Below are 9065 nucleotides of genomic sequence, written 5' to 3'. Positions count from 1 at the left end.
GGGGGGCTTGGCGGGGGAAGGGGGTGGGGTCCGGGCGCGGCCCCCCAGGGAAGGGGTCTCCTCGCTGGAGGAGGAGTCGGGGGTACCCCGGAGTCGCGGGGGGAGGAGGAGGAGAAGGTGAGTGCGAGGCGGTCTTTCGATTGGAGCCCGGAGGGGCGGGGGCCGGGGCTGGGCCAGGCCGAGGGGCGGGGCCGGGACGTGTCCTAGAGCCCGGTGGAGGCCTGCGGTCTGGCTCTTGGCCACGCCGTCCCACTCCCTTCTCCTCACCTCCGAAGACCCCCAAGTCTCGCGCAGCTGGCAGCGGTGCCCTTAGCTCGGGCCCCCTTTGGAGGATCCTCTGCAGTCTGTGTCCCGGGCATTGGCAGAGGGGGCGGGCGGGTTGTGGACGATGTGTCAAAACCCTCTTAGAAATGGGCAGGTCCCTTCCAGAGGCCTTCCTCCCACAGACCTCGGGGCTCTAAGGCCGGAAACGACCTTAGACCGCGAAGTCGGAAAGACCTGGAGTTCCCATTTGCTACTGGCACTTATCGGTGGGACTGTGGCCAAAACTCACTTCTCCCTACACTTTCGAAATGTGGAAAATGATAATCGTAGTCCCTACCCCCAAGGACTGCTGCCATTTGCAAACTTTAGGGGGAAGTACAAATGTCTCTTTAGGGGAAGAGCTCCAGTTTTGATGGCAGCTTGGTCTCAGCGATTTTACCACCTCTTTGAGGGTAGGAAGAATGTCAAAAAGGAAACAGGGTGTAAAAATTAAAAGGGGCTTTTTGAATCAAGAGAATAGAACGTTGAGGAAATTCAGACATTTAAGTCTACTTCTTCAAGAAGGTTAATAGCAAAAGAAAAAAGAACAAAACTAAAGGAGGTTCAGAGAGGTCTGGGTGCTGTGTGAAAGGGAGCCATAGCAATGTATTTGGTAGAAGGATCGAAATACATACGCTCTCTCGTTGGAGAAATGAATGGTGGTTGTGTTGATTTTCCAGAAGATTTGAGAAAGCTCTTGTAGGATGACTCTGACTTTAGAAATCAGAAATGTCATCTACCTTTGCATAGTCTCTGATTCACCAGTGAACTGAAGCATCGCTGCTAATACAGCATAGATCAGACAATTATTTATTAAGTCTCTACTAAATGTCAGACTCAGTGGATGGAGCCTAGGTCTGGAGTAGGAAGACCTAGTTCAAATTCGATCTCAGACTAGCTATGTGACACTGAGCAATTCACATTTTTACCTTTTTACTCATATCCACTGGCTAAGGAAATGGCAAACCACAGTACCTTTGCCAAGAGAACCCCACATGGAGTCACAAAGAATTGGTTGGCCACAATTATCAAACTGAACAACAAAGTGCCAGTATGCTAAAACATTGAAAATAGAAATTTAAAAAATGAAAATCTCTACTTCTGAAGAGTTTATATGCTAATGGTATAGACAAAAAGCACAATAGAAAAATATATTCAGTATAAATATGAAATTAAACACAAGTATATGCAAAGTTTTTGGTGAAGGAGGTGACACTAACAGTAGGAAGAATCAGGAAAGGCAGAAGATGGTGCTTTTGAGAAGAGGTTTTATAAAGGAGAGAGGAACTCCCATGAGGTGGAGATATAGGAGTACATATTCTAGGTGTGTGGTGCTGCCAAAGAAAAAGAAAGTGGGGAGATATGGAGTGTTATATACAAAGAGAGAGACCAATTTGGCAGAATTATCAAGAGAGGGAGGGTGAATAAAGACCAGTTTGACTAGAAATACCTAGAGTGGGACCAGATTGTACAGGGCTTTGAGATCTAAACAGAAAAACCTGTTTTTACTAGAACTGATGGGGGTCCAATGGAGTTAAGTAGAAGTCAAATAGATCTGCATTTAAGGGAAATTTTGGTAATAGGATGTGGGACGGACTGGAGTAGTGAGACTTGAGGCTTTTGGAGGCTACTGTAGTCAAGATGAAAAGTGATGAGGATCTGAAGTAGAGAGAAGAGGTCAAAAATGTGAAAGTGGGAACGGTAGGATTTTGCAACATTGAATAATATAGGATTTAGAGTTAAAAAGTCAAAAGCAATAATGAGGTTGTGTACCTGAGTGACTAGAGGTATGGTGATGATTTTGACAGAAATAGGAAAACTTGTAAGAGAAGAGAAGTTTTAGGCTGGAAGATAAGTTTCATTTTGGACTGAGGAGCCATCAAGGAGAGAATGATAACAGATCAGAAAGGATGAGAATTGAGAAACTTCCATTAGAGTTGGTAATTAAGAGATCATTGGTAACTGGAGAGAGCAGTTTAAGATGAGTGAAATCAGAATTCAGAATGCAGAGAGTTGCAGAAGAAGGAAAGGGAAGCAGTCATTTGAGTATGTGGACAACCTTTTCAAGGAGTTTGACTGAAGAAGGAAGTAGAGACAGGGTTGTTAGTTCAAGGTTTTGGTAGGATCTAGTGAAGGTGCATTTGTGTGTGCATGTACATACCCCCAGAATTTAGGAGACTTCTGCATGTTTAAAGGCAGTGAGAAAGAAACTAGTTGATAGAAGGAGCAGCCAGTAACTGAGGGTGCATTTTGCTGGAGAAGACAGAAGGGGATCAATCAAGTGTACCCTTTATGAGGATTGCTTGTCAAGGGGAAGGACCTCCTCTTTGTCCTCCACCTGTTGGGGGGAAAGAACGAAAGAATGGGAGACATAAAGGAGTTTTGCCATGAAGAAAATGAAAGAAGAGGAAGCTAAAGGTGAAGATTTAATTTTTCTCAGTAAAGTAAAAGGCAATCCTTAGCTGAGAGAGGAAGGGTAGAGATTTGGGAGGCACAAGGGGAGGGGGAGATTTGTTTTGTTTTGTTTTGTTTCATTATTTAATTTAGACAGTTTTTCCATGGTACATGATTCATATTATTTCCCTCCCCTCTCCCGTATCCAGCAAGCAATTCAACTGGGTTTTACGTGTATTATTGATCAAGACCTATTTCCATATTATTAATATTTGCAATAGTGATCATTTAGAGTCTACGTCCCCAATCATATCCTCATCAAACTATGATGAGGGGGAGATTTGGAATAGCTTCTGGGAAGTGAAATAAGGAATCAATTAAGGAGGGAATTAAAGGGACTGTCTTGCTGTAGTGAGGGCCCAGGGTCTTGCTATCAGCTGTTTCTTTTTTGGCAGCCTGCCCCATAGCCCATTTGAGGGCAACTTTATTAATCAGCTGAGTGGATTACTAAAAGACCTTTAATTATCTGTACTGATGCTCCTGTCCATTAGCATGGGTCTTGAGAGTTACCTATATGTACTTAAATTAATAGAAGGAGTAAAGGGAGAAATATTCTGGGAGAGTGACTTTAACTTAAATAACAAAAAGTATAAAATATCATCTAATCACTTGAGGAAATTTTTAACCCAGTACTCTATTTTGGGCTCTCTTCTCTCTACAGTTTCACTTGGTGACCTCATTGGTTCTAAGTTACCTCTTTGCAGATCACTCCCAGATCTTTCTGTCCAGCCCCATTTTTTCTCCTGAAGTCCATTCCCATATCACCAGCTGTTTTTTGTACATTTCAAACTGAATAATATCCTATAGAAAACTTAGACTTAATCTACCTTAAAATGGATTTCTCTCTTAAAACACATCCTCCTTTCAAACTTATGTTTTCCTCAAAGCTACCACAATTTTAGTTGTTTTAAGTTCACAATCTCACTGTCATTTTTGACTCCTCATCCCATATAGCCAATCAGTTGCCAAATCTTATTTTTTTCTGTCTCCTCCATCTCTTACCATCTTTCTACACACATAGCCACCTTAGTTCAGGTCTTTATTACTTCTCACCTGGACTATTGCAGTGGCCTCTTAGTGATCTGCCTCCATTCAGATTTTCCTTCATTGCAGATCCAACTATGCCACTCTCCCTTATTTAATAAAACTGCTATTGTCTCTAGGTTCAAGTATAAAACTCTTCTGCCTTTAAAGCTTTTAACCATTTGGCCTCAAACTCTTTCCAGCCCTATTTATACATTATTCCACTTTCTTCTCTGGACTGTCTAGAAAAATTGACTTTCTTGTTCCTCACACATGGTTCTCTTACCACTCCCCATGACACCAGTCTCCCTTCTCAACTCGTGAGATCAAGATTCAGCTCAAGTATTTACCTCAAACTTAAAGCCTTTTCTGACATCTTCCCCACAGCTGCTAGTGCTTTCCCTCCCTAAACTACTTTGTATTTATTCTGTATTATCTTAGGTATGTATGTGCTACCTGTCCCCTACTTCAACTTCTCTGACCTTCACTTTTCTCTTCTGAAAGAAATTGGATTGGCAACCTCTAAATTTATAATATATGATGCTGTAATTGCTCCCTTCCATTATACCTTTTCACTTATATCCTTTCTTTACTCTAACTGATCTACACAGCTACCAAAGCAATAAAACTAAAGCATAGGTCTTTGTCATTGTCTTATTTATTTAACTCCAGTGTCTAAGTCCCTACTTACCACCAGGTTCAAATATTTGGCATTTAAAGCTTAACTTTCTAACCTATTTATTACTTTGATATATTACTTCTATAAAAAGGCACTGTTGTAGATTCAGGTAAATGGGCCTTTTTGCTCTTCCTCATACATAACATGCTATTTCTTGTCTCATACTGGCTGATCTGCCACATCTTTACCACTTAGTTGAATTACTTGTTTCCTTCAAAGCTCAACTCCAAGACCATCTCCATCCCTACATGAAGCTTTTCCTGAAACCCCAATTCCCCCCCACCCATTACCTTGTAGTTATTTTATATAAATTATATATTTAGCATATTTAAATGCATGCTATCTCTCCAAATGTAGGGGGAAAGGGATTATCAGCTTATTTGTTTCTCTGTTTCTGCTTCTAGTACTGAGCCTGACATGAGTGTTTTAACAGAATTTGCTTGACTGATTTAAGTATACAAATAACATTGAGTTCCTTAAAGGAGGTTTGCCCCAATAATTTAAACTTTTTTTTCCCCTTAGTTTTTGGCAAGAAGCCTACCATTACTTTATACAGATTTGGAAGGCATGAAAGTAATTTACTGAAGTGACTTGTACATTGTCAATTTTAAATAGTGAATGGATTCATTTTAGAAACTGAATTGTAAAGTAGTCAGTAAAGGGTGATTTACACAATAAAAGCTTGAAAATTTGGAATATTACCAACGTTATTCGAAAGACTAAAGCTGCTTAAAGCAGTGCTTCTTAACCTAAGTTTTATGAACTTTTTAAAAAATATTTTGATAACTATATTTCAGTATAATTGATTTCCTTTAATCCCCTATGTGTTTTATACATTTGAAAACATTAATCTGAGTTTTCCAGAGATTTTGCCAAATTGCCAAAGAGGTCCATGCCCCAAAAAAGGTTAAGAACTCATGATTTCAAGTTTCAAATCAGTATAAAAATAAATATGCCTTTTAAAATGAGTCACTTGTTCTTAATCTATTAATAGTTAGAAATATCATCAACTTTGTGTACAACTGCTGGTACCCTGTTCTAAATTGATTATAATACATATTGTTCATGTATAATCAAATACCATCTCTGCTCAGGAGTGTCATTGAGGTCTTAACCTATTATTATAGAATTATTATATGGATTCTGGTTTAAAATTTGAATTTAGGATTCAGTTATTAAATCAAGATTCTACGTGACTCCACCAAAAAAAAAACCCCTTTTATTATCAAAGTTTGTAAAGGATGCAGTTTGGTAAAGTAGATTTAAGAGAACAAGATTGAAATGTTCATAATAACTTCATAATTTGGGAAAGGGGGTTGTTAAATTTCATTCTTTCACTCTGAGCCATTTTGCTCTTACTTGCTTATTTAAAACTAAATTATTAATTTCACAGACAAGGTGGTATTTTAACAAATACAAGTAAAATTTGCAAAAATACATATAGTCACACCTTTTTATTTAAGTTTCTTAGTTCTTTACATTTTTGCTCTTGGTATCTAAGAAAGATTTAAATGTTTAAAAATAATTGTCTCTTTTTTCTCAGATTCTGCTGGCATGTTCATATTTTAAATTTTATTTTTTCATTGTTCCTTACTTCCTAAAAAGCATGGTACAGTGGAAAGTATGGGGGAAGTGAGGTAGTGAACGTGGCCGTTCATTTAACCTAAATATCTGTAGTGTTCAGTGTTTCATCTGAAAAGTGAGAGGACTGAACTTGAGGGCCTTTCATGTCCCTTCTAGCTCTTAAATTTATGATCTCATGAGAGTTTGACAAAGGTAAAACTGTCCACACTGAAATAAGAGACCAACTAGAATCAAGTCCATCCTACCTTGGTAGAAGAAATTTTTTACCTCATAGATCCAAACTAAAATAATCTATTAAAAATTAGTAATGACATTTTTATAGGGTTTGCAAAATGCTTTACAAGTTTTCTCATTTGATCCTCAAAACAACCTTGTAAGGTACTAGGTGTTACTATCATCCCAAATTTTTAGAGATAAAGGAAACAGATTGAGCGAGACAAGTTCTATGTTCAAAGAGAATGAGCATTTTATAGGATTTTCTGTCTGCCAAATGCTTTCAAATATCTCACTTATTTTGCAGAATGACCCTGGGAGTACTATTGCTATCCTTCTTTTACTGTTGAAACTGAGGCAGATAGGTTAAGTGAGATGTATCCAGCATCACAAAACTAGTGTCTGGGGCCATATTTGAACACAATTTTTCTTAATGTTAGACCCAGTGCACGAGCCACCATACCACCAGCTGCTTCTAATATAATTAGAAGCTAAATTGAGAAGAGACAGCATGATATAGTAGAAAAAGAGCACTGGAGTTGGAAGAAACCTGAGCTTGATTACTGTGTATCCCTGGGTGAGTCACTTTACCTCTGAGCCTCATTTGCCCCCTCCAAAATATGGAGAAAATAACACCCATAATTCCTATTTAAGAAGATTGTTGTGAGGGTCAAATGAGATAAGGTAGCTATGTTTTGTAGATGGGCCTTTAAAGATAAATGTCAGCTAGGAAAGTAACTGATTCTGCTGAAGAGCATGTCAAAAACTAGTTTCCTAGCTAAAGAGAAAGCTTTAGATAATTGGCTCTAACCTCCAGAAAGAGTTTATGCCCTGAATTTCCTATGGCCAAGATTTGAAAGGATAACCCTTTAGGACATTTTTTATTATATGAAGGTATATATTTTAGATCCAGAGGTTATTCTATACTGCTACTTAAATCATAAAGCTAGAAGGTTTGTGAAGTTTTTTTAATGGTATTAATTTTATTGCTTATGCAGTGAAAATCATCCTATGTTTGTACCATAGGTATCTATGCTTCAACTACATGATTAAAAATTCATATATATAGATCATATAAAAAAAATTTTTTTATCTGTTGACCATTCAAATATACACATTTCTTTAGCATTCACACCGAAAGGCAGCGTCTGGCCTTCTACTCCCTAGTCAAAAGAACAACTTCATTAGCTTATCTTGCAGAAATAAGCATAAGCATAGTGCTAATCTTTAAGCAAATCGATGAGCATATTGACCTTTAACAGACTTTACAATTATTGAGCTATGAGATGTATTCATTCAGGACCTATCTCAATTCTGATTCCAAGTTTATATCCTTATCATGGTTTTCACCTTTGATTTCAACAGTTTCAAGAAAATATATTTTAAATAGATTCCCTTGGAGCCGTTGTCCAGAAATTTCAGGTGATTAGGCACTACTGACTTACCAGTTTCTGTGTCTTCACTAATGAGATTTTTTTTTTTAAAGCAAAATATACAAATTTGGTTTTAAAAATCTCAGACAGGAGGAAGTTGGGTGGCTCAGTGGATTGAGAGCCAGGCCTAGACAAGAGGTCCTAGGTTCAAATCTTCCCATAGACACTTCCTAACTGTGACCCTGGGCAATCACTTAACCCCCATATTCTAGCCCTTACCACTCTTCTGCCTTCGAGCCAATACACAGTATTCACTTCAAGACTGAAGGTAAAGGTTTAAAAAAAAAGTCTGACAGACCACATAGAGGTCGGACAATTTTACATCAAGCCTTTTATTATTAAAAAATTGTTAAACTATGAAAGAAGTTTGGATAAGGGATATAAAATTTTAAAAATGCATTTTGGGAAGATATTTCAGTATTTAATGTATTAGAACATTAATATTCAGAAGTGAATACATTTACTTTAACCTGGTAAAACTGAGGGACAACTTCTGGAGACCTATAAATGTAGAAGTCTGGTGTTTCAATATTGTACTTCCATTTTTAATCAAAACATGAGAAAGAAACTTACTAGCATTTCACCTGGGAATAAGAAAATCCAGGTACAAATACAGTATTATTTAATCTTAAATGGCCTTCTGGATGTCTCTTTCACCTCTGAAATGTTATGATCCTGTTGGATGTTTAAATGCAGTATACCATTCTAACTATAAAAGGACACAGTATGACTTCTCTAATCCCTCCTCCACAAAGGAAGATCCTGATACATCTTTATAAAGTATACAAGCTAATTTCGTGGGAAAGTCACTGGAAAAGCCCTGTCACATAAAGAACTAAGTATGGCCCTATTATAACCCACAAAATAATTTGTATTAGTAGGTTTGGGTAAATGAAATTATCCTTGATATAGTGTTTTGTTTTGTTTTCATTTTTAACAAAAATGCCTAGGGGAAATATAAATGCATTTCGCTTAATTGAAATCAACTATTTAAAAAAAAAATCTTAGGATAGAATTAAGTAGGTGGGTGGTTGCTTAAGTTCCATTATGTGATTGTGGGGATAAGTTAAGAATACTACTTTTCACTTATGTTATGGTTGAACTTAACAGTATTTTAGGGTTACTTAATAAAAACAGAGTGTTTTTTAAAACATTTCCCTTTTCAATTATTTTTTTGGGTGAAGGTACTAAATTCATTACTCAGTTACAAATGCTTTTGAATGTGTCTGAGGGACAACCTCTGGAGATCTTTTTTCTTATTTTGAAATGGTAACCTTATTAAGTTTATGAATTAGCCAGTTTATCGAAGATGTTGGTGCTTAATGATTTCACTAGTTGTATTATATAATTCTTGAGACAGAAATATAATGGTATTG

General features: G+C 37.4%; 1 protein-coding gene across 1 annotated transcript in view; it reads left to right on the top strand.

Annotated features, from left to right (window-relative positions):
* ATAD2 (ATPase family AAA domain containing 2) overlaps nucleotides 1-9065 on the top strand; it is an 81634-nt gene that overhangs the window by 6558 nt on the left and 66011 nt on the right. The window lies entirely within an intron of this gene.

This window comes from Gracilinanus agilis, chromosome 1, assembly GCF_016433145.1.
Source record: "Gracilinanus agilis isolate LMUSP501 chromosome 1, AgileGrace, whole genome shotgun sequence".
Lineage (NCBI taxonomy): Eukaryota > Metazoa > Chordata > Mammalia > Didelphimorphia > Didelphidae > Gracilinanus > Gracilinanus agilis.
This window is presented reverse-complemented; position numbering and strand designations above follow the sequence as displayed.